Source organism: Bufo gargarizans, chromosome 1 (genome assembly GCF_014858855.1).
Source record: "Bufo gargarizans isolate SCDJY-AF-19 chromosome 1, ASM1485885v1, whole genome shotgun sequence".
In the NCBI taxonomy this organism is placed as follows: domain Eukaryota; kingdom Metazoa; phylum Chordata; class Amphibia; order Anura; family Bufonidae; genus Bufo; species Bufo gargarizans.
The window spans coordinates 168,805,093-168,829,829 of NC_058080.1; positions in this window are offsets into that span (position 1 = coordinate 168,805,093).

Genomic DNA, 24,737 nt, shown 5'->3' on the forward strand with positions numbered 1-24,737 from the left:
AGTCACCAGAGATATGAATGAAGCCTTAGGCTGGGTTTACATCACCGTTCCGTTTTCCGTTTTTCTGATCTGTCAGAAGAAAAGATAAACAAGACACAGATTCTGTATTTTAAGCATCCGTTATGCTCAGTTAACCAAATTTTGAATCCCCTTTAGCCTTTTCCATATGATATCTGTTTTTTTTTTATTTTAAAAAAAGGTTCTACACAAAGTATATTTTTTCTTACCGTCTAATAACATACATATCTCAGACGGAAATGGCTAAAATGGATGCAAAATGTGCATAAATGAGCATAACGGATGCTTAAAATACATCATCTGTTTTATTGCTTTTTTTCTTCTTCTGACTGATCAGAAGAATGGAAAACTAACAGTAATGTGAACGCGGGCTTGGACGGTAGTGCTATATAGTACATTATGCCTACTAATGTCACCCCTTGTGTACATGTTGCTTCATAAGCACTCCCCAGGTTATAAAAAACAGTAGTAATGTGTAATGTAGCACCAATGTACCTACAGTTCATGGGTGAGGGAGGAGAGGGCCTGTAGTAGAAGGTTGGAGGGACCAGAGATGGGTAGTCAGCGGGGCTTGGAAAGGACCATGGGGGCTCAATTCAGATTCCTGCTATGGGGCCCAATGAATTCTATGTATGCCCCTGACTCCAGTAGAAGAGGAGATAATCCCAACTAATACTGGGCCCCCTCTTGCCCTGGGCCCCATAGCAGTCGCATGGTCTGCCGCTATGGTAGCTACTCCCCTGGTAACAGTAGAAAAAGCACCCCATAATTTGTTACCCATTTTCTCCTGAATAAGGCAACACCCGATATGTGGTAAACTGCTGTGGGGGCACATGGCAGGACTTAAAACAGAAGGAGAGCCATATGGCTTTTGCAGCGCAGACTTTGTTGGATTGTCTTACAGGTGCCATTGGTTTTAATTTTTTGAGTGGTTGTTTTATGTGGCAGTTAATTTTTTGTGGGATGAGGTGACATTTGCATTGGTACAATTTTGGGGCACATAAGACTTTTTGATTGCTTGGTATTACACTTTTTGTGAGGCAAGGGGACTAAAAATGTCTGTTTTGGCATGTTTTTTTTTTTTTTTTTTTACAGCATTCACCTGGCATTTGCAGACTTCAAATTATTCTGAGTAATCTAAAAAATTAACAACATTTTTTTTTAAACAGCATGACAGAGGTAGAAAGACATCACTAAGTATTAAAAAAAATATTCTAAAATAAGTTATGTCCTTCATTATTGACAGGGTATCATCTCATTTGCCATGTTCAGAAGCACTCTTCTGGCAGGCATGCAAGTGGTGCTTAGTTGCACATCCCATTGGTGGTTCTTCTGATTACAGAACATTATGAAAGATGAGTCTTGCAAACTAATCAATGCTAACAGACTGGAAACGACCTCTGTTTGACCCTGGAGCAGATGCAAAGCTTAATTAAATCTACCCCACAAAAGCTAATTCATAATTACTAGACAATAGCCTATGTTCAATTTCTCCAAGCCTTAACTAAACGATCCAGATGATGATATTTTATTTTGACAATTAGTAATGATGTTAAGACCAAGTTATAAACGTAACAGTAAACTGATGGTGGAAGAGATGATTCAATATGAAAACAACATGATTAGCTAAGTAGCATCAACCAAGATGGTGCACACAAACAAAAAAAACAAAATAAAACCCAAAGGGTTAGTTTTATAAAAACTAGTGTAAAGAAAACTGGATTCCACCTTTTATTTTTCAGAGCTCATTTAGTTTGGTTTGATTGCTATGGACAACTAAGCCATGTTTGCCTTTACAGCAGTTCTATTAGGCTAGGTCTACACGACGACATTTGTCACGCCACGTTTGGTCTCACTAATGTCGCGCAACAATTTTTATTATGGTAGTCTATGGTGTCAAACTGCGACATACTGTGACACGACAGTCGCAAAAAAATATTCATAATGGATTTTTCTGTGACTGTCGCGTCGCAGTCGCAGCATGTCGCATGTCGCAGTGCGACACCATAAGCTACCATTATAAAAATAATAATGTTGCGCGACACATGTCGTCATGTAGACCTAGCCTTAACCGTTAGAAGACCTTGCAATGCCATTTTTCGCTTTTGCATTTTTGTTTTTCACTCCCTGCCTTCCCCGAGTCATAGCTTTTTTATTTTTCTATTCACATAGCCTTATGACGGCTTATTTTTGGTGGGAGTTGTACTTTCTAATGGCACCGTTTACAGTTGCATACAATGTAGTGGAAAAAAATAAATATTGTTGTGTTTTAATAGTACGGACGTTTTCGCATGCTGCGATGCCCATGATGTGTATTTTTTTTTATTGGTTATTTATTTTTGGGGAAAGGGGGGGGATTTGAACTTTTATTTAACTTTTTAACTTTTTTTTTTTACTGTAACTAGCAATCATTAGATTGTACATTGTGTTCTGTGATGGCTATATAGCCATCATTGAACACATCATTTACAATATAACAATACAGTGCTGTCACCTGGTGGCCTGTATTGGTATATTTTAGTAATAGCTACCGAAGCCTGTTTGAGGCTTTCAGCTATTATGCTAATGTAACAGGTTCTCCAATCTCATCTGGGAAACAATGTTACGGGAGAGGGAGCAGTAACCTAGCAGCTAGGGTGCCTGCGAGATCGGGCGCCATCCTTAAAGTACAGTAGAGGTCAAGAAGGGGTTAAATCTCACCCCAATTATTGTTGCCTAGGTGAAAAGAGATTTTAAGCATGTAACTATCAAGGATTTCAGTATATGGGGGTCAGTGAAACATACAACATTTAAAGTCATTTTGGTATAGTGTTGAATAGAATTGCAACATCTGGTTAGTGATCCAATCTGATCCAATAGGTCCATGGTGGTTAGAGGCACAGTAAGCATCTCCATATCTATAGTTGAATATATGAGTATTAGGTATTTGGTCTTTGATGTTCAGGGTTGCAGTCAGTGTCACTGTCAAGAGGTCCATTGTTTTTTTGGTCAGTCACTCAGTAGAAAAAAGACTGATCAGCTGAGCATTCATTGTCACTAGCAAAGCTAATAGTCATCAATAGAGATGGCCTTGCAGTTCACCCGGCGGTTGATTTGCGGTGAACTTTGCGCATTTGTGGTTTGCCGAACATGCAAACATATGTCCGCTGGCGCCATATTATTTTGCACTGCGCCAAACTTTGACCAATGACACATCTATCAGGTGTGACAGGACAGCCAATTGAGACGTTTCAGCACATGGACACCCCCCACCCTATCAAAGAACCAGATCTGCCATTTTACATTCTGTATTTTGCCAGTGTAAGTAGAGGTGACTTTGTGGAGTTAGGGACACCAAACGCTAGCTAATAGGGCCACAAAGTCCTATTAAGGACTGGTATAGGTGTGCTATCGATAAGTGTGATATACTGAGGGGTGTGATACATAGAAAGTAAATGATAGTGCATTTGTATTGTGCAGCAGTTGTGTGCGGTTCTGCTGCAATACCGCTATATAGAGGGACAAACGCTATTGGAACAACTAATTGCAATGGGTGTGATATACCTGTTGCCCCCCAAAAAAACTGATTGAGGCGTGTGATATACCTTCTTCCACAAAATACTGATTGAGGGCTGCGATATACCTGTTCCCCCAAAGAAACAGGGTGGTATGATATAACTGTTGTCCCAAAAAATAATTGAGGGGTGTGATATACCTGCTTCCACAAAATACTGATTATGGGGTTCGATATACCTGTTTCCATCAAATATTAATTGAGGCATGCGAGATACCTGCTTTCACAATATACTGATTAAGGGGTTCGATATACCTGTTTCCACCAAATATTAATTGAGGCCTGCGATATACCTGCTTCCACACAATACTGATTAAGGGGTTTGATATACCTGTTTCCACCAAATATTGATTGAGGCCTGCGATATACCTGCTTCCACAAAATACTGATTAAGGGGTTTGATATACCTGCTTCTACAAAATACTGATTGAGGGCTGCGATATGCCTGCTTCCACAAAATACTGATTAAGGGGTTCAATATACCTGTTTATACCAAATATTGATTGAGGCCTGCGATATACCTGCTTCCACACAATACTGATTAAGGGGTTCGATATACCTGTTTGCACCAGATATTGATTGGGGCCTGCGATATACCTGATTCCACAAAATACTGATTGAGGACTGCGATATACCTGCTTCCACAAAATACTGATTAAGGGGTTCGATATACCTGTTTCCACAAAATATTGATTAAGGCCTGTGATATACCTGCAAATACTGCTCTTTTCTAGGGACTTAGGCACAGGGTCATTTTGAAAATGACAGACAGAGAAAGAGGCAGAGGTTGGGCAGGTGCACCAGGCCAGAGCCTAAGTGGGAGGTTGGAGAAGGCACGTGCGATTACTTCAAAGGGCGCACCAGAGTTGATTGAGTGGCTCACTCACCCTTCCGCTTCTCCACCCTCCTCATCCTCTGTATCTGCACCCTCCTCACTCTCTGCTGTGTGCACTGCCAAGGATACCACCACCACCACTGCCATAACCCCCCGTTCGAGTCAGAGGAATTATTTTCCGATTCATTCCCAGACCTTACCGATGCGCAGCCATTCTTGACATCGGATGAGGAAGAGTAGGTAGTCTGATGACAGTACTCAGGTCAGCCCAAGGAGGGAGGTCCCCGCTGTTGCTGCCTACTCCGAGATCTCAAATGTCAGTGGTAGTGAAGGTGACGATGATGACGTGTCGATGGACGTCACATGGGTGCCCACAAGAGAGGAAGAGGAGGGGAGTTCAGAGGGAGAGCCGGAGCAGCAGAGGGAGGAGAAGGAGGAGAAGCAGGCAGAGCTCGCAGGGCACAGGAGGCAAAAAGCAGACTGCAAATGTATCTGGAACGAGCCATTCACCATGCACGGTCACTTCTGGCGCTCCCAGGACACCGTCACATGTCTCCGCAGTGTGGTATTTTTTCTTAACGTGTCAGCTTCTGACAATAGTGTTGCCATCTGCAGCCTGTGCTGTCAATGCATAAGTACTGGTAAGCCCAACACTCACCTAGGGATGACAGCTGGCCTCCCATCATGAGCCCAGTGGGAGCAACGCCGTCAGAACCTACAAAGCCACACTCCTGGCTCTCCACGGCCAACTACTGACATATACTTTGGTGGACTCGGAAGCCTTTAGCAAATTTGTCGCCATTGGCACACCACAAAATAAGGTCCCCGGAAGGAAATATTTCTCCCAAAAGGGCATCCCAGAGCTATATGGCCACGTTCAGTAGCAAGTGAATATATTTCTGGCACACAGTGTAGGTGCCAAAATGCATCTGACCACAGACTTGTGGTCTAGCAAAAACGGGCGGACTGCCCACTGGGTAAACCTTCTGACGGCCGTCAAGCATGTGACCCATGGCTCCTGTGTGGATTTGGTGTTACCACCAAGGATTGCATGCAGGCCTGCCTCTTCTTCTCCTCCTCCTACTCTATCCTCCGTCGCCTCCTCGGCTGACTCCTCCTTTTCCACTGCTACCGCCTCTTCCACTGCTCCCTTCAAGCTCCCCAGAACCTATTTGACGTGCCAGGTGAGACGTTGCCATGTTGTGCTGCGGCTGTTGTGCCTGGAAACCAAGAGCCACAAAGGTCCTGCACTCCTTTCAACTCTGCGGTCACAGGCCGATCAGTGGCTAACCCCACTCAATTTGACAGTTGGTAAAGTGCTGTGCGACAACGGTGCCAATCTGTTGATAAGCTGAAACAGGGCAAAATTACACACGTCCTGAACTTTTAGTCATGCTGTGATTCGTTGCCAAATACTCCAGAGTCCAGGACGTCCTGGCCCTTTTAGAAGATCTTACATGGCCATGGCTCGCCTTGCTGACGTTCAGCAGCGACACCACTTGCCCGTCAGATGCCTGATTTGTGACAGCCCGACACGCTGGAACTCCACCTTGTATATGCTTGATAGGCTGCTCCAGCAGCAACATTCCGTTAAGGACTACCTGTACGAACTTAGCAGCAGGACAGGTTCTGGGGAGCTTTGTTTTTTTTCATCACGCCAGTGTCTGCTCATGCGCGACTCATGCAGACTTCTGCAGCCATTTGATGAGATAACCAAAATGGTCAGTCACAGCCAGGGCACCATCAGTGACATCGTACCTTATGCCTTCTTTCTGGAGCGTGCATTTCATCGTGTCATTGATCAAATCGTTGAGGAGCAGGAGCTGAAAGATGAGGAAGTTGCAATGCTGAATGAATTCCCAGGGGGGGCTACTCCATCTGAGACAAGTCAGCAGGAGTCTGAAGAGGAATCAGAGGAGGATGGTGGCTGGGGAGAGGATGAGGAGGAGGAGGAGGAGCAAGAAGAGCAAGATTTAAAGGGGGACTTTAAACTTTTTGGGGATCCATGGTGTTGTCTGTGGCTGGGGGGGAGGAGACCGAGGACGACATTCTTCTGGGAGATGAGCAGGAGCCAGGGCGCTCCACCGCTTCCAATTTAGTGCAAATGGGGGCCTTCATGCTCCAGTGTTTGAACAGTGACCCCTGTATAAAAAGTATAAAGGGCAAGGACCAGTACTGGGTGGCAACGTACTTAGACCCCTGGTACAAACACAAAATGGCGGACATGTTACCAGCATCACAGAGGGCTGGCAGAAGGCAGCTTTTCTAGACCTTGCTGCGAGAGATGTTGCATTCTGCTGTTGCGAGCGCTGGCAGAGAAATTTCCACCCACAGCAAAACAGGTGTGGGTACCAATCCTTCCGCGCCTGCAAGAAGAGGGCAGTTTGAAGATGTGTTGTCATTTCGATATGAGATCATTCTTGCAGCCAACCCATCGACAGCCGGCCTCCAGATCCAGTCTCAAATACCTTTCAAATAAAAAAAAATCCATTTAATATTTTTCAGTGATATAATTACAGTTGCAAGCCAGTGTGTGTCAGGCCCACACAGACTATATTGTGGCCACTGGCTAGTGGCTAGGCCTCCACTCATACCGTTACAGGGTGTTACTCACTCAAATACCTTGCAGATAAAAAAAATTATATTTAATATTTTTCTGTGATATGATCACATTTGCAAGCCTGTGTGTGTGTCAGGCCCACACAGACTGTATTGTGGCCACTGGCTAGTGGCTAGGCCTCCACTCATACCGCTACAGGGTGTCACTCACTCAAATACCTTGCAAATAAAAAAATTCTATTTAATATTTTTCTGTGATATAGTCACAGTTGCAAGCCCGTGTGTCAGGTCCACACAGACTGTACTGTGCCCACTGCCCACCACTTATATAGGGTGGCACAGTACCTTGCACGCATAGTACTACTTATCTAAAAAAAAGAAAATGACAGGCAGAGGCAGGCCACCCCGCAGGGGCCGTCGTGGTCGTGGTGCTGTGATTTCCACTGGCCCTGGAATAATGCCCAGTGTTCAGAGGCCACGTACCCTGAACCCAAAAAATTCTGAGAAAATAGTTGACTGACTTACACAGGACACCCAATTTTCAACAGCTTCCGCTAAGAACCTTGACGCACCATCCTCCTCCAGCTCAGCTTTGGTCACCTGCTCTCAAGTTACCACTCTCCCGCCCGCCACCACCACCACCACTACCACCACAGCCACCACAGTCACCACAGCCGCTTCACTTGATCCCTCAGAGGAGTTATTTACACATCAGTTGGATGAAATTAGTGATGCACAACCATTATTGCCAGAGGATGTAGATAACAGGGATATGTCTCAGTCAGGCAGCATTACACACATGGTTGTACAGTGTGATGATGATGATGATGATGATGATGTTGTACCCGCTGCTGCTTCCTTTGCTGAGGTGTCAGATACAAGTGAAGTGGTTGATGATGACGATGTGTCCGTGGATGCCACGTGGGTGCCTGCTCGAAGAGAAGAAGAAGAGGGGGAAAGTTCAGAAGGGGAGACAGAGAGAAGGAGGAGACGAGTTGGAAGCAGGGGGAGGTCATCGCAAGGAGCTAGTGGCACAGTCAGACAGCATGTATCGGCACCCGGGGTCAGCCAGACAACACGCCAATCAACGCATGCTGTTGCCACCACCAGAATGCTGTCATTGCAAAGCTCAGCAGTGTGGCATTTTTTGTGTGTGTCTGACTTTGGCACAGGTTGCCATTTGCAACCTGTGCCAAAAGAAACTGAGTCATGGGAAGTCCAACACCCACCTAGGTACAACTGCTTTGCGAAGGCACATGATCGCACATCACAAACGCCTATGGGATCAACACATGATGACGAGTAGAAGCGGCACACAAGCTCAAAGCCACCATTCTCCTCCTGATCCAGCATCTTCAGCCACATCAACCACTGCTGTCCTCCTTGCCCCCTCTCAACCACCTGCCACTCCGCCTCTCACCTTCAGCAGTTCCATCTCATCTGCCCACAGTCAGGTGTCTGTAAAGGAAATGTTTGAGGGTAAGAAGCCAATGTCACAGAGTCACCCCCTTGCCCGGCGTCTGACAGCTGGCTTGACGGAACTCTTAGCCCGCTGAGGCCTTCAAATAATTTGTCGCTATTGGGACACCACAGTGGAAGTTACTCGGACAAATTTATTTTTCAAAAAAGGCAATCCCAAACCTTTGCTTAGTGATTGAAAAGGAAGTTATGGCATCTCTGGCATACAGTGTTGGGGCAAGGGTCCATCTGACCACTGATACCTGGTCTGCAAAGCACTGTCAGGGCAGGTATATCACCTACACTGCGCATTGGGTCAATCTGCTGACGGCTGCCAAGCAAGGAATGCGTGGCTCTGCAGCGGAGTTGGTGACACCGCCACGACTTGCAGGCAGGCCTACTGCCACCTCCTCTACTCCTCCTACTCCATCCTCTTCCATAACCTCCTCGGCTGAGTCCTCTTCTACTGCGGTGTCTGGCTGCACATCAACTGAATCCCCCCAGCTCCCCAGGGGCTATTCCACATCCCGGATACGACAGTGTCACGCTGTCTTGGGGTTGACTTGCCTGAAAGCAGAGAGCCACACCGGACCAGCACTCCTGTCCGCCCTGAACGCACAGGTGGATCAGTGGCTGACCCTGCACCAACTGGAGATCGGCAAAGTGGTGTGTAACAATGGAAGCAATTTGTTGGCGTCATTGAATTTGGGCAAGTTGTGCACATGTGTTGAATCTCATCATACAACGCTTTGTGTCTAAGTACCCAGGCTTACAGGACGTCCTCAAGCAGGCCAGGAAGGTCTGTGGCCATTTCAGGCATTCCTACACGGCCATGGCGCACTTTTCAGACATTCAGCGCTGAAACAACATGCCAGTGAGGCGCTTGATTTACGACAGCCCGACACATTGGAATTCAACACTCCTAATGTTCGACCGCCTGCTCCAACAAGAAAAAGCCGTCAACGAGTATTTGTATGACCGGGGTGCTAGGACAGCCTCTGCGGAGCTGGGAATTTTTTTGCCACGTTATTGGACGCTCATGCGCAATGCCTGTAGGCTCATGCGTCCTTTTGAGGAGGTGACAAACCTCGCACCGAGGTCACCATCAGTGACCTCATCCCATTTGTTTTTTTTCCTGGAGCGTGCCCTGCGAAGAGTGCTGGATCAGGCTGTAGATGAGCATGAAGAGGAAAAGGAAGAGTTATGGTCACCATCACCACCAGAAACAGCCTTGTCATCATTGCTTGCCGGACCTGCGGCAACGCTGGAAGAGGAGTATGAGGAGGAGGAAGACCAACCACAGCAGGCATCCCAGGATGCTCGTTGTTGTCACCTATCTGGGACCCGTGGTATTGTACGTGGCTGGGGGGAAGAACAGACCGTCAATGACATCAGTGAGGACGAGGAATGGGAAATGAGTAGCTCGGCATCCAACCTTGTGCAAATGGGGTCTTTTATGCTGTCATGTCTGTTGAGGGACCCTCGTATAAAAAGGATGAAGGAGAACGACCTGTACTGGGTGGCCACGCTACTAGACCCCCGGTATAAGCAGAAAGTGGCGGAAATGTTACCAAATTATCAGAAAGGATGCAGAAGTTCAAAACCAAACTAAAAAATATTCTTTACACAGCTTATAAGGAGGATGTCACAGCACAACGGGAATCTAACAGGTGAAAGTAATCCTCCTCCTACCACGACCACGGCGGAAAGGACAGGACGCTTTACAGATGTGTTGTTGATGGAGGACATGCAGAGCTTTTTCAGTACTACACATCGCCACAGCCCTTCGGGATCCAGCCTTAGAGAACGACTCGACCGACAGGTAGGAGACTACCTCGCCTTAACTGCAGATATCGACACTCTGAGGAGCGATGAACCCCTTGACTACTGGGTGTGCAGGCTTGACCTGTGGCCTGAACTATCCCAGTTTGCGATAGAACTTCTGGCCTGCCCCGCTTCAAGTGTCCTGTCAGAAAGGACCTTCAGTGCAGCAGGAGGCATTGTCACTGACAAGGGAAGTCGCCTCGGTCAAAAAAAGTGTTGATTACCTCACCTTCATTAAGATGAATGAGGCATGGATCCCGAAGGGACTGACAGTGGGGGATACGTTTGACTAACAAAAGGCGTGATGACATGCCTTGGCCTCAAAATGGTCCCCACGCTGCTGTATTTAATGTCTGTATACCGGATGACTTTCGTGAATTCTCCGCCACCAACTAGGGTTCAAGCCGCAATGTTTTAGTCACCTTTCTGCCTGGAAAACATCAATATTTCCGGCCGCTGCTACAGCAGCGGCTGCAACAATACCTAATTTTTCAGGCATGTGTACATGCCTAATTTTTCTGGCCTCTAGTGCTGCACTGTGGCTGCAAAAACAAAACAAAAAAGGCACATACATGTGTCAATTCCCTTTCGTGATCGGTACCTTGTCGTGGTGAAGGGGCTTGCGTATCGCAATGAAGCGATCATCACCTCTATGAGTGCGTTGGCAATGTTGCCACACCCCAGATAAAGCCGTTGCTTCATTATGATCAGACTAAAAGCGATCGGCTGGATCATTTTTCATAGAAAAAACATTATTTTTCTTCTTTTTTTTTTAAGTTGTATGGGTTTTTAATACATAAAATAAAAAAATCATAATAAAGTCTCTTAATAGTTTATTAGAAATAATGCAGACAATTTAAAAAATCCCCATCAATTCCAATACAAAGCAAGTACAGAGCTCAGAACAAAATTATTTCAGGATGTCGTTAATTCGACAATGATTAATCAATTCGACACACGTCCCCGGATAGGGGACGTAACAGGGATTAAACTGATAGGAATATTACTAGTTAAGACACCACTCATATAGGGTGTCACAGCACATTGCTCCGTGCACGCGCAGTGCCCCAACTTGGGAATAAGAGGACCGACAAAGCTGCTTTTTCCATCTCCCGGTTCCTAAAATCAATTCAGTTTGGTGTATCAGAGTTTGGTCTGTCACTGTGAAGGCAGTCGAAGGTACCCGGCCTAATTTTTTTTTCACAAAAGGCAATCCCTGATATGGGACGTAACAGGGATTAAACTGATGAGAATAGTACTACAGAAAATACCACTCATATCGGGTGTGACAGAAAATTGCAATGCGCAGACGCAGTGACCGTGGCGTGGATTCAAACAAAGGGGAGGGAGCCAGCGTTTTTTTAACCATCTCCCCGTTCGAAAAATCAATTTAATAAATGGACCCCAGATTGGGGACGTCACGTAACAGGGATTAAACTGATGAGAATAGTACTACAGAAAATACCACTCATATCGGGTGTGACAGTAAATTGCACGGCGCAGATGCAGTGACCGTGGCGTGGATTCAAACAAAGGGGAGGGAGCCAGCGTTTTTTTAACCATCTCCCCGTTCGAAAAATCAATTTAATAAATGGACCCCAGATTGGGGACGTCACATAACAGGGATCAAACTGATGAGAATAGTACTACAGAAAATACCACTCATATCGGGTGTGACAGTAAACTGCATGGCGCAGATGCAGTGACCGTGGCGTGGATTCAAACAAAGGGGAGGGAGCCAGCGTTTTTTTAACCATCTTCCCGTTCGAAAAATCTATTTAGATCACCTTTCGGGGACCCTTGGTGTTGTACGTGGCTGGGTGGAGGAAGAAACCTTCAATGACATCAACGGGACATGACTAGCTTGGTATCCAACCTCGTGCAAATAGGAAGTTTGCGGTTGGGCAAATGGACTGTTTGCGGTTGTTTGCGGTGCATTAAAAGGGGAGTTTGGTCTGTCAATGTCTGTGAAGCGGGCGTAACCCTTACACTACCTGATCGATACAACATCATACCTGATCGTATACACACACTGGATGTTTTAAACCACGTTGTTCAAAAAAAAATAGGATTGTTAGGTGATTTATGCCCTTTATGGATTAAAATCCAACTCTGCGTCGACTATGTAATTTTCCATGGGAGTTTTGCCATGGATCCCCCTCCGGCATGCCACAGTCCAGGTGTTAGTCCCCTTGAAACAACTTTTCCATCACTACTGTGGCTAGAAAGAGTCCCTGTGGGTTTTAAAATTCGCCTTCCTATTGAAGTCAATGGCGGTTCGCCCGTTCGCGAACATCTGCAGAAATTCGCGTTCGCCACTCGCGAACGGAAAATTTTATGTTTGCGACATCTCTACTGGCCTACAGTAAAAATTTTATCCAGTGACCGCCTAATGTACCTCCAGCCACATCATCACAAGTTCTATTCTGTCAGCTGAATGCCTATTTTTTGGGGCTTGTACTGCCTACAGTAAAATTTTTAGCCACTGACTGCCTAATGTACCTCCAGCCACATCATCGCAAGTTCTTTTCTGTCAAGTAAATGCCTAATTTTTGGGGCCTGTACTTGCCTACAGTAAAATTTTTATCCAGTGACCGCCTAATGTACCTCCAGCCAAATAATCACAAGTTCTTTTCTGTCAGATGAATGCCTAATTTTGGGGGCCTGTACTGGCCTACAGTAAAATTTTTATCCAGTGACCGCCTAATGTACCTCCAGTCACATCATCACAAGTTCTCTTCTGTCAGGTGAATTACTAATTTTTGGGGCCTGTACTCCCGTGGCCTAAAATAAAAAATTTCTAGGCTCCAGCAGGGCACATTTTTGAGAGTTTCCCTTTTTTTTTGCCAATGATCTCCCTCTGGTATGTCACTGTCCATGTTGTGGGACTATTTGTGCTCTTTTAGTAAGAATTTGGTGGCTGCAAGGTATGTGTTTGCGAACTGCCCCGGCCGATGTTCGTTTATCTCTAGTCATCAACTTCATAAGCCTAAAGTTGGCCATACACGTTAGATATGTATAGTCTAAACCCACTAAAGGTTTGACCGATCATCAAATGTGTACCGTGGCCTCCTGACTGTCCTCCAGTGGCATATATACAGGGGGATAAGAATAAGGATGTTGGATTTCAAAGCCAGATCCTTTTGTTTGTGGATAGCTAAAAAGTCGTTTAGGAGTAGCTTTCTCACCTTTCCCATTCACTACATATTTATACTTGGATAAGCATTCATATGTGTGGGAGGATTGGGAGAGACAGCTGTAGAAGAATAAGCGTATATCTTATATGTATAGCCTTCTTTATAAAATGCACTGTTATTTACAATGGGTTGCAGATGTTGTGGGTCATCCTGTATTCTGAAATTTCCCTCGGGATCAATAAAGTGTATTGTATCGTATTCTCATTCCACTGTAATGCCGTCCTAAAGCTGCCCATAGACTAAGATAAATGTTGTCTAAAAACGAAGGATTTTGACCACTTCAGCCAAAGATCATTTAGATGTTAAACCTAAATAATCAATGTTGGACTGGAGCGCTTAAGGTCCACCAGTAAAATTCATTCTGGAGCCCACTGTATAAACTACATAAAACTAGGTTGGTCAAGATGCTGTATGCAGCCTATTTATATTTAGTGCAGTCAATGTACTGTGTTATGTGCCACTTGTGCAAGGGATGGGGTACTAGGGTCCCACCTTGCTCAGGGCATCCCCGGAGGATTCACCTGTGCCCTTGTGGGCCATTCCATGTGTGTAAATGATTGTCCACAATGTCTAATGACACAGAGCAGTCATACAAATAATCTGATGGAAGACTAGTTGAGAATTATCTTTTGTGTATGGTAACTATGGTAATATTTTGCGAAATTTTTGTAGAATGTTCATCATATATTCGAGAATTTGCGATTATTTTCTTGATTGCAAAAATCGGCAATGTAATATTCGTGTAAAGCGAGCGCAATACAGTCGTGGGTCACTTTTGTTACATTTTCCAAGCTGCCAGAAGTTTCCTGAAACTGGAGAATATGGTTGGCACGGCAGAACATTAAAATGGCTTTATATGCAGATAGAGTGCTCCAATATATTCGCGATTGCGCTAATCGGCACTAATGATGCAAATATTTTGGCGCAATACGTGAAACTTCACACTTTAGCAGGTCTGACTACATATTACTGATTGGTGCACTGAGTATTGTTGTGACATCACAGCACTATGTCTACCTAACACACTGCACTGCAACAGCTACACTATATCAGTATATAACCTACACTGACTATCTCCCACTAACTATCTGTATTATATAGATAAGCTAACTAACTATCTATCTAATGTGAGTGGAAAGCACAACTTTAACAAACTGTAGAAAATGGCTGCTGGGGAGGTTCTTATATAGTAAGGGGTAGGCAACTTTCCTATTGGTTGCTAGGGATGTTGCTAAGCTCAGACAAAGACATTGCAGCCTTCTCATTAGCTCCCAAGTAAGAAGCAGGGAAAGATCAAGGGTTCAGATTTAAAAAATTTAGAATATTCAAAAATACAAATATATATCACCATATTCTAAATATTTGCGAACTCTCGAAGTGCCAATGTTCACGATTAATATTCGCGATTAGAATATTCGGGCCCAACACTAATGGTAACTTAAAGGGCATCTGAAGATTTCTACCTATGAAACTGGCTGATCTGTTGCATGTATGCTTGGCAAAAAGCAGAAGCAGAGTGTTAAAAGTAGTGTTGAGCGAGCATGCTCGGCCGAACTGCAGATCCGAGTGCTCTGCCGAATAATTCGGATGCTCAAATACAATATAATACAATGGAAGTCAATGGTAGAACCCCAGGCACCCCCTGCTTGGAAGAGAAAAGGGTGTCTGGTTCATAAAAAAAGGTTAGAAATTGATGGAAACCTCATCAAAAGGGTTTGGCAACAGCATTAAGAGGATAGCTGGATGTGTCTTAGACTCCTATTATGTACGACATACAATAGACCACCCCTACAAAGGCTAAATGCCAAAAGCCAGTTATGTGCAAGCCATCAATCTATCCATGAGACAGATAACAGCCTTGGGCACCATGAGATATTCCAAACCATCTCTCATCTGACTGAGAACCAGTAAACCTCAAAGTTATTTTGCATCTGTTGGATGGCTTGGGTGGACCTGCACACCTAGAACAATATCATTAGGCGACAAAAAAGTTTTTTGATTGTCCTAACATAATATTCAATAACCTTTATATACAGTTCTGTCATGTAAAAAATAATTTGCATAAACATGGGCATATTCGAAAGACATGCAAATAAGCAGAATCTCTCATGAACAGCGCCCTCTATTAGTTGCATAGTGTTATGACAAGACTATTCACTCACAACAGCGAATAGTCTTGTCATAACACTATGGAACTAATAGAGGACGCTGTTTGAGGCGGCCGCCGTCTTCATCCGGGTAGCGGTCACGCCGAGACTCCTGGATACCAGCCTCTCCAGCCCTCCACTATCAGTACACCTTCACTTACCGGAGTGGGCCAGCCATCAATGGAAAAATTTCTATCTCCTCCTGGACACGCAAGTTTCTTTGTGCATTGTCACTATACAATAGCCAATCGGTCTATAACAGGTTTATAATGCCGCCATAATACAAAAATTGGGATCTTATTATCAATACAGCTAGATGGGATAGGTTAATTCCTATATACTAGTGCACCTAACCACTCTAGCTCTATATGTATCCAGAATAGAATGTTGTTACATGCTGATAGACTCTCAAGTACTATTATACTTAACTTTCCAGCTATATTTATACTTAGAAGAGACCGCTATTACATGCTATACCAGCATAGTTGTCCTTTAACATTCCGATAATTTTATTAATAAATGAGAGGATATGTGGCACTATGGTGATTGTTCCTTCACTATTTTTGTGATTAGATGTATATCATCACCTTTCTAGTTATACTGTTTGGCATACCTCCTGCCTCTCTCTATAACTGGAGTCTTGTATGTTATATTCTTAAATAATCATTCATAATTAAGTGACTGATATATCAAGCTACATTTAATCATATTGTAGTCACTTAATTAGTATTGTTTTCTTTGCTATTTTGCTGTCTTTGTGTTTTGGTGTTATACACCCCGTGTGCTATTCTGGTTTTTGTCCCCTGAGGAGCCCAATATCAACAGGGCGAAACGCGTAGGGACGTTCTATACAAACATATCATAATCACACATTGTCTTTGTCATTTTTACCTCCACTATATGGGGGATGGGGTGTTATTTGTACAAATAAAGCATTTCTTATTTTTGGCACACCTGTAGACTAGTACTGGTCTCCCAATAGGATCATTATCATCTGTCACCTGTATCAGGGTCCTCCAGAGCACTACAGGAGGTACGAGATACGGGATCGCCCCTATCGGGGCGGCCATTCCGTTTTCAGGCAGGGCCACAATTGTAGGGGAATACATTAGGGACATTGCCCCTATTTATCATTCACTTGATCTCCTACAACTAAGAAGACAAGTGGGACAGATTTATATTTGCTTTATTCATTTTTTTGTTTATGTATTTGTTATATAATATGGGTCGTAAATTTTAAATATAAATATTAAAAGTGAAGCTTTAGAATTAATGGTTTTTCTGTGACACCCTCTCCACATGAATTCTGATATGCTGCAACTGATGGAAGCAACTCACGAAGAACACCCCTTTTCATTTTGATACAAGCCTTACACTTAGTGCAACAAGACTCTATGAGGGAGATTTATAAAAACTGGTGCAAAGGAAAGATGGCTTCGTTGACCATAGCAACCAAACAGATCGATCATTTCATTTTCCAAAGGAGCTCTGAAAAATTAAATCTGATTGGTTGCTATGGGCAACTAAGCCAGTTTTCCTTTGCAGCAGTTTTGATAATCTCCCCCAATATGTTGCGTGTGGATACCAGTTGGAGAAATAAATCAAAAATACAGTGCCAGTTGAATCTTGTAGACAGCCCAGGAATTGCAGTGCACTGTCAAACCTGGGTGCACCACATGTCGAATAATAGGAAGGAGGGTTTCAGCACTACTGTCAGGAACAACATCCACATACCCAACAGCTGGTGTTGTTGCCATATTCACAATCCCAAAGACCCAGACCCAGGACACAATTTCGATAGTACTTTATTTTATGACTCAAATAAGACTCGTTAACTTGAACATAATGGCCAGTAGTGTTGATCGCGAATATTCTAATCACAAATTTTTATTGCGAATATCTGCACTTAGTGCTATATATTCGTAATCACAAATATTCTATAATTTTTTTTCATCAGTAACCTCCCTTCTTGCTTGTGGGCCAAGGAGAAGGCTGCAATACATTTGTCTGAGCTTAGCAACATCCCTAGCAACCAATAGGAAAGTTTCCTACCCCTTACTATACACTACGTGCAGAATTATTAGGCAAATGAGTATTTTGACCACATCATCCTCTTTATGCATGTTGTCTTACTCCAAGCTGTATAGGCTCGAAAGCCTACTACCAATTAAGCATATTAGGTGATGTGCATCTCTGTAATGAGAAGGGGTGTGGTCTAATGACATCAACACCCTATATCAGGTGTGCATAATTATTAGGCAACTTCCTTTCCTTTGGCAAAATGGGTCAAAAGAAGGACTTGACAGGCTCAGAAAAGTCAAAAATAGTGAGATATCTTGCAGAGGGATGCAGCACTCTTAAAATTGCAAAGCTTCTGAAGCGTGATCATCGAACAATCAAGCGTTTCATTCAAAATAGTCAACAGGGTCGCAAGAAGCGTGTGGAAAAACCAAGGCGCAAAATAACTGCCCATGAACTGAGAAAAGTCAAGCGTGCAGCTGCCAAGATGCCACTTGCCACCAGTTTGGCCATATTTCAGAGCTGCAACATCACTGGAGTGCCCAAAAGCACAAGGTGTTCAATACTCAGAGACATGGCCAAGGTAAGAAAGGCTGAAAGACGACCACCACTGAACAAGACACACAAGCTGAAACGTCAAGACTGGGCCAAGAAATATCTCAAGACTGATTTTTCTAAGGTTTTATGGACTGATGAAATGAGAGTGAGTCTTGATGGGCCAGATGGCTGGATTGGTAAAGGGCAGAGAGCTCCAGTCCGACTCAGACGCCAGCAAGGTGGAGGTGGAGTACTGGTTTGGGCTGGTATCATCAAAGATGAGCTTGTGGGGTCTTTTTGGGTTGAGGATGGAGTCAAGCTCAACTCCCAGTCCTACTGCCAGTTTCTGGAAGACACCTTCTTCAAGCAGTGGTACAGGAAGAAGTCTGCAAGGTAAGCTTTTCATGCAGGACAATGTTCCATCACACGCGTCCAAGTACTCCACAGCATGGCTGGCAAGAAAGGGTATAAAAGAAGAAAATCTAATGACATGGCCTCCTTGTTCACCTGATCTGAACCCCATTGAGAACCTGTGGTCCATCATCAAATGTGAGATTTACAAGGAGGGAAAACAGTACACCTCTCTGAACAGTGTCTGGGAGGCTGTGGTTGCTGCTGCACGCAATGTTGATGGTGAACAGATCAAAACACTGACAGAATCCATGGATGGCAGGCTTTTGAGTGTCCTTGCAAAGAAAGGTGGCTATATTGGCCACTGATTTGTTATTGTTTTGTTTTTGAATGTCAGAAATGTATATTTGTGAATGTTGAGATGTTATATTGGTTTCACTGGTAAAAATAAATAATTGAAATGGGTATATATTTGTTTTTTGTTAAGTTGCCTAATAATTATGTACAGTAATAGTCACCTGCACACACAGATATCCCCCTAAAATAGCTAAAACTAAAAACAAACTAAAAACTACTTCCAAAAATATTCAGCTTTGATATTAATGAGTTTTTTGGGTTCATTGAGAACATGGTTGTTGTTCAATAATAAAATTAATCCTCAAAAATACAACTTGCCTAATAATTCTGCACTCCCTGTATAAGAAGACATTTTCTGCAGTTTTTTTGCAGTTCTGAGAGAGAGCAGTAACATAGCTGTGCTCTATGCTTTCATCTGGATCCTATTCCTTATCCAATTACATTAGATAGTTATCTCATATATATAATGCAGATAGTGGGAGATAGTCAGTAGTGATAAGCGTCAGGGGCAATATTTGAATTTGCAATATTTCTCAAATATTTTGTAGAAATATTTTCTTGATTGTAGGATTATTTTCTTGATTGTGAAAATCGGCAATGTAATATTCGCGTAATGCGCACGCAATACAGGCATGTGTCACTTTTGGTACATTTTTCAAGCTGCTAGAAGTTTCCTGAGACTGGAGAAAATGGTTGTCACGGCAGAACATTAAAATAGTTTTATAAGCAGATATGTAGAGTGCTCCAATATAGCAATTGTGCAAATCGGCAATTAATGATGAGCATATTTTGGGGCAATACGTGCGATTTCACATTTTAGCAGGTCTGACTACATATTACTGATTATTGTTGTGAACTTGTGACATCACAGCACTATGTCTGTAGCATATATGTATGGACAGCAGAACCTATCACACTACCTAGAACCTAGGCGGCGTGCAAGACGAAAGGTTCAACCTGCGTGATCAATGGATCAGTCTGCTAGACAAGTTGCTGTTTTCAGACGCTGTGCCTGCAGATAAGTCAACACAGCCTGGGCCAGAGTGCGAGATAGGTGCACCCCCTGCACACAAACCAGGTGAAGGGCTGCTGCCCTACCCTTGCCCATTGCCGTGTGAAGGACCCTGAAATTATCACCGAGGCATCTATGAGCCTATTGCACGAGAACACGACTGCGAGGAGGGTTTACCCCACCTAACCCTTTATAGCCTGCTCTTATGGCTGAAATTCGCGAAGCTGAGATAAAGAAAACAAATCGCACCAAGATATACTTTGAGGAGCTCACAAAAAGGTTAATTGAGCATCCAGAGGTCAGCCAGCCCAGACTAGAATGGAGAACAGGGACAGTACTGGCCTTTGATAAGGAAAAGGGCTATGGCTTTATAAAGGATCATGAAACTGGCAGGGACTTCTATGTAAATCGCCGGTCTGTGAAACAGAGTTACCTGCCGAGCCACCTGCATAATCTGTCAGAAGGAGAAAAGGTGGAATTCACCCCTGCCAAGGGCCTGCGAGGTCCATATGCGACTGCAGTCTCCAAACCGCGACCCGAACCAGAAGACTGGGAGTGTGTGCATGATGCCGCAGAAGCGGAGTGAGCATCTGAATTCCCATCAGGGCCTGCCCGGTTTACCTACCAGCAGAAATCTTCCTTCCTAGGCCCCAACATCTTCTGGCAGCCGACTGTGTTGGAAAGAGATGCCAGACCCATCCATCATTTGAGAGCTTAGCCGTCGAGCCAAAGTAATGGCCGAGATGGAGATGCAAGCAAAGCTTCGGGCCTACCTGGAGGGCCAATGCCAGATGGCTGCACACCAGGGGATGAATGACCCTTACAAACTGGAGCCTGAAAAACAGGTTGTTTCACCGGAGTCAGCCTGCACCGTGCCTGCCTATGTTCCGGAGAAACTGTGTTACACCCGATCAAGGATCTGTGTACAGAGGAGATCCTGGCTGAGACGGTCGAGCCTACACCCTGGGAAGTCCCAGTACAAATCCTGTCCCCTGACGGTGAAGTCCTATGGCCTGTGCCTGGAAAGGATCTTGAGGAGGAAGACACCTACCTGTAAGTAGGCCTTTTAAGCCATTCCCTACTGACTGTGCTGCAAAGGAGTCCAAATTTTGTCCAGTATGGTCTGTTTGATAGTTCCCCAAAGCAAGTGGTAGTTGCAAGGCCACTCCAAAGCCTACCAGCTCCTTTAAAAAAAAAATTCAGGACTCCCCGACAGACAATTTTTCCTTATCCCAGTTTGTGCCAAATTTTACCCCCTTCTCAGGTTTACTGGGAACTTTAACTCAGGACATTGGATTATTTAAAGTTTTAAGCTGTGTACCCAGAAGAACATTTTCTGTGCCTGTTTTTATACAATTTCCATGTTAACAAGTCAACAGACTTTTGCACTTAAATTACTATGTTGCACTATAAAGGTTTTATACTTTAAAGAATTGGTTGGACTTTGACATGGACTTTGTGCCCTATTTGTGAGATCAACGCCCATTTGTGTTACAGGCAAGTTCAGAAGTTACGCTGCCCAGTGTCCCTTTTTCTGTCGTGATCCACATAATATAAGATGTTTTAATAATGTGTATTTTCATACTGTTTTCCGTATTTATATTAGTATGCCTGCCTGCATGCTCCCCTTTATATTTTTCAGGAGACTTTGTCATGTCAAGAATATGTCGAAGCCGACACATGTTAAACAAGGGGGTATGCAGCGCCCCACTCGTATATGTGGGCACTGCAAAGTTTGTCATATTATATGTTATATCATGCTGTATTGCATCCTTATGCAAAATCCCTGTTAACAGGCTGTCAGGTGCACTACACTTATTCCACCACTAGATGGTGATAGCACCATAGTCTATATACAGGTCCTTCTAAAAAAAAATATAGCATATTGTGATAAAGTTCATTATTTTCTGTAATGTACTGATAAACATTAGACTTTCATATATTTTAGATTCATTACACACCAACTGAAGTAGTTCAAGCCTTTTATTGTTTTAATATTGATGATTTTGGCATACAGCTCATGAAAACCCAAATTTCCTATCTCAAAAAGTTAGCATATTTCATCCGACCAATAAAAGAAAAGTGTTTTTTAATACAAAAAAAGTCAACCTTCAAATAATTATGTTCAGTTATGCACTCAATACTTGGTCGGGAATCCTTTTGCAGAAATGACTGCTTCAATGCGGCGTGGCATGGAGGCAATCAGCCTGTGGCACTGCTGAGGTGTTATGGAGGCCCAGGATGCTTCGATAGCGGCCTTAAGCTCATCCAGAGTGTTGGGTCTTGCGTCTCTCAACTTTCTCTTCCCAATATCCCACAGATCTATGGGGTTCAGGTCAGGAGAGTTGGCAGGTCAATTGAGCACAGTAATACCATGGTCAGTAAACCATTTACCAGTGGTTTTGGCACTGTGAGCAGGTGCCAGGTCGTGCTGAAAAATGAAATCTTCATCGCCATAAAGCTTTTCAGCAGATGTAAGCAAGAAGTGCTCCAAAATCTCCTGATAGCTAGCTGCATTGACCCTGCCCTTGATAAAACACAGTGGACCACAGTGGAACACCAGCAGCTGACATGGCACCCCAGACCATCACTGACTGTGGGTACTTGACAATGGACTTCAGGCATTTTGGCATTTCCCTCTCCCCAGTCTTCCTCCAGACTCTGGCACCTTGATTTCCAAATGACATGCAAAATTTGCTTTCATCCGAGAAAAGTACTTTGGACCACTGAGCAACAGTCCAGTGCTGCTTCTCTGTAGCCCAGGTCAGGCACTTCTGCCGCTGTTTCTGGTTCAAAAGAGGCTTGACCTGGGGAATGCGGCACCTGTAGCCCATTTCCTGCACACGCCTGTACACGGTGGCTCTGGATGTTTCTACTCCAGACTCAGTCCACTGCTTCTGCAGGTCCCCCAAGGTCTGGAATCGGTCCTTCTCCACAATCTTCCTCAGGGTCCGGTCACCTCTTCTCGTTGTGCAGCGTTTTCTGCCACACTTTTTCCTTCCCACAGACTTCCCACTGAGGTGCCTTGATACAGCACTCTGGGAACAGCCTATTCATTCAGAAATTTCTGTGTCTTACCCTCTTGCTTGAGGGTGTCAATGATGGCCTTCTGGACAGCAGTCAGGTCGGCAGTCTTACCCATGATTGCGGTTTTGAGTAATGAACCAGGCTGGGAGTTTTTAAAAGCCTCAGGAATCTTTTGCAGGTGTTTAGAGTTAATTAGTTGATTCAGATGATTAGGTTAATAGCTAGTTTAGAGAACCTTTTCATAATATGCTAATTGTTTGAGATAGGAATTTTGGGTTTTCATGAGCTGTATGCCAAAATCATCAATATTAAAACAATAAAAGGCTTGAACTACTTCAGTTGGTGTGTAATGAATCTAAAACATATGAAAGTCTAATGTTTATCAGTACATTTCAGAAAATAATGAACTTTATCACAATATGCTAATTTTTTTAGAAGGACCTGTATACCACAGTTCAGGCCTAGTTAGTGGGGACTGTTAGTTGGGGTAGCTGGAGTGAGGAGCAGGGGGAAGGAGAGGACCCTGTCCTCTCAGCTCTCTCTTGGGCTCCACGGTCCAAATTGTTTGTCTCAGTTGTCAAGCCAAGTAATAGGCAGAGGTGAGTCCTTCTTCTACCATCTACTCTTCTGGAGTGCAAGGTGACTTCATAATTTCTATGTAAAAGACAAAGCTTTAGGCGCCATTGTACCAAGGTGAAGGTTTATTAGCTTCCGGCAGCCTCAATGTTACTTCAAAGGCAGACAGGCCATCTGTTGTAGCACTTGTGTGTAGAAGATAAGGACCTAAACCACCATTACTGAGATTAGAACAAGGCAAACAGCTAAGTACCAGTGAGAAGATACCTTTCATACTCCAAGAATAATTTAGGGAGCACATATAAGAGATCTCCAATGTTCAAGCTCCATATACATGAGAGACTGTTTATATCTGGATGTAAATTGCCATCAAGACCCTGCTTACAGTAAAGTTCTTAGATGGATTCGAACCCTGTCTCATTCTTCCATTTCCATACTGCAACCACTCTCACAATTTTGCACCACCAAGGTGCTGGCATCACAATTCTACCTAATTCAGGGGCCCATCTGCACAAGCACGCAAAAAACCCAATCACCATTAAGGGCACCTCAATCACCACCTGGCCGGTGTCCCCTGTAATAGAGTGTGCCCCAGAGAATTTGGCGCTGTTCTCCCCTTCACTTCAGCCCAGCGCAGGGAGCGTCAAAACTGTGAGTAAAGAACTAACTGTTATTATTCCTCAGTATACCGTCACCTCACAAGTTATTCCCCTGTGGCCTGTGTGTTGCACTAACACCCTGCACTGGAACCTATCAGCTACACTATATCACGATCTAACCTACACTGACTATCCCCCACTAACTATCTGTATTATATATATGAGCTAACAAATTATCGAATGTAATGAGTGGAAAACACAGAGCACAGCAATGACACTGCTGTCTCTCTCAGATCTGCAAAAAAATGCAGAAAATGGCCGCTGGGGAGGTTCTTATATAGTAGCATGTTCAAGTAAAAAAAAAAATCTAGAATATATAGCACTATATTCAAAATATTCACAAATTCTCGTAGTGGCGATATTCGCGATTAAAATTCAAGATTCAAATATTTGCGCCCAACAATAATAATCAGTGTAGGTTAGATAGTGATATAGTTGAGCTGATAGGTTCCAGTGCAGGGTGTTAGGTAGTGTGTTAGATATGTATGTGTCCATACATGCAAGCTACAGACGTAGTGCTGTGATGTCACAACAATACTTAGTGCACCAATCAGTAATATCTACTCAGACCTGATAAAATGTGAAGTTGCATGTATTGCACAAAAAAT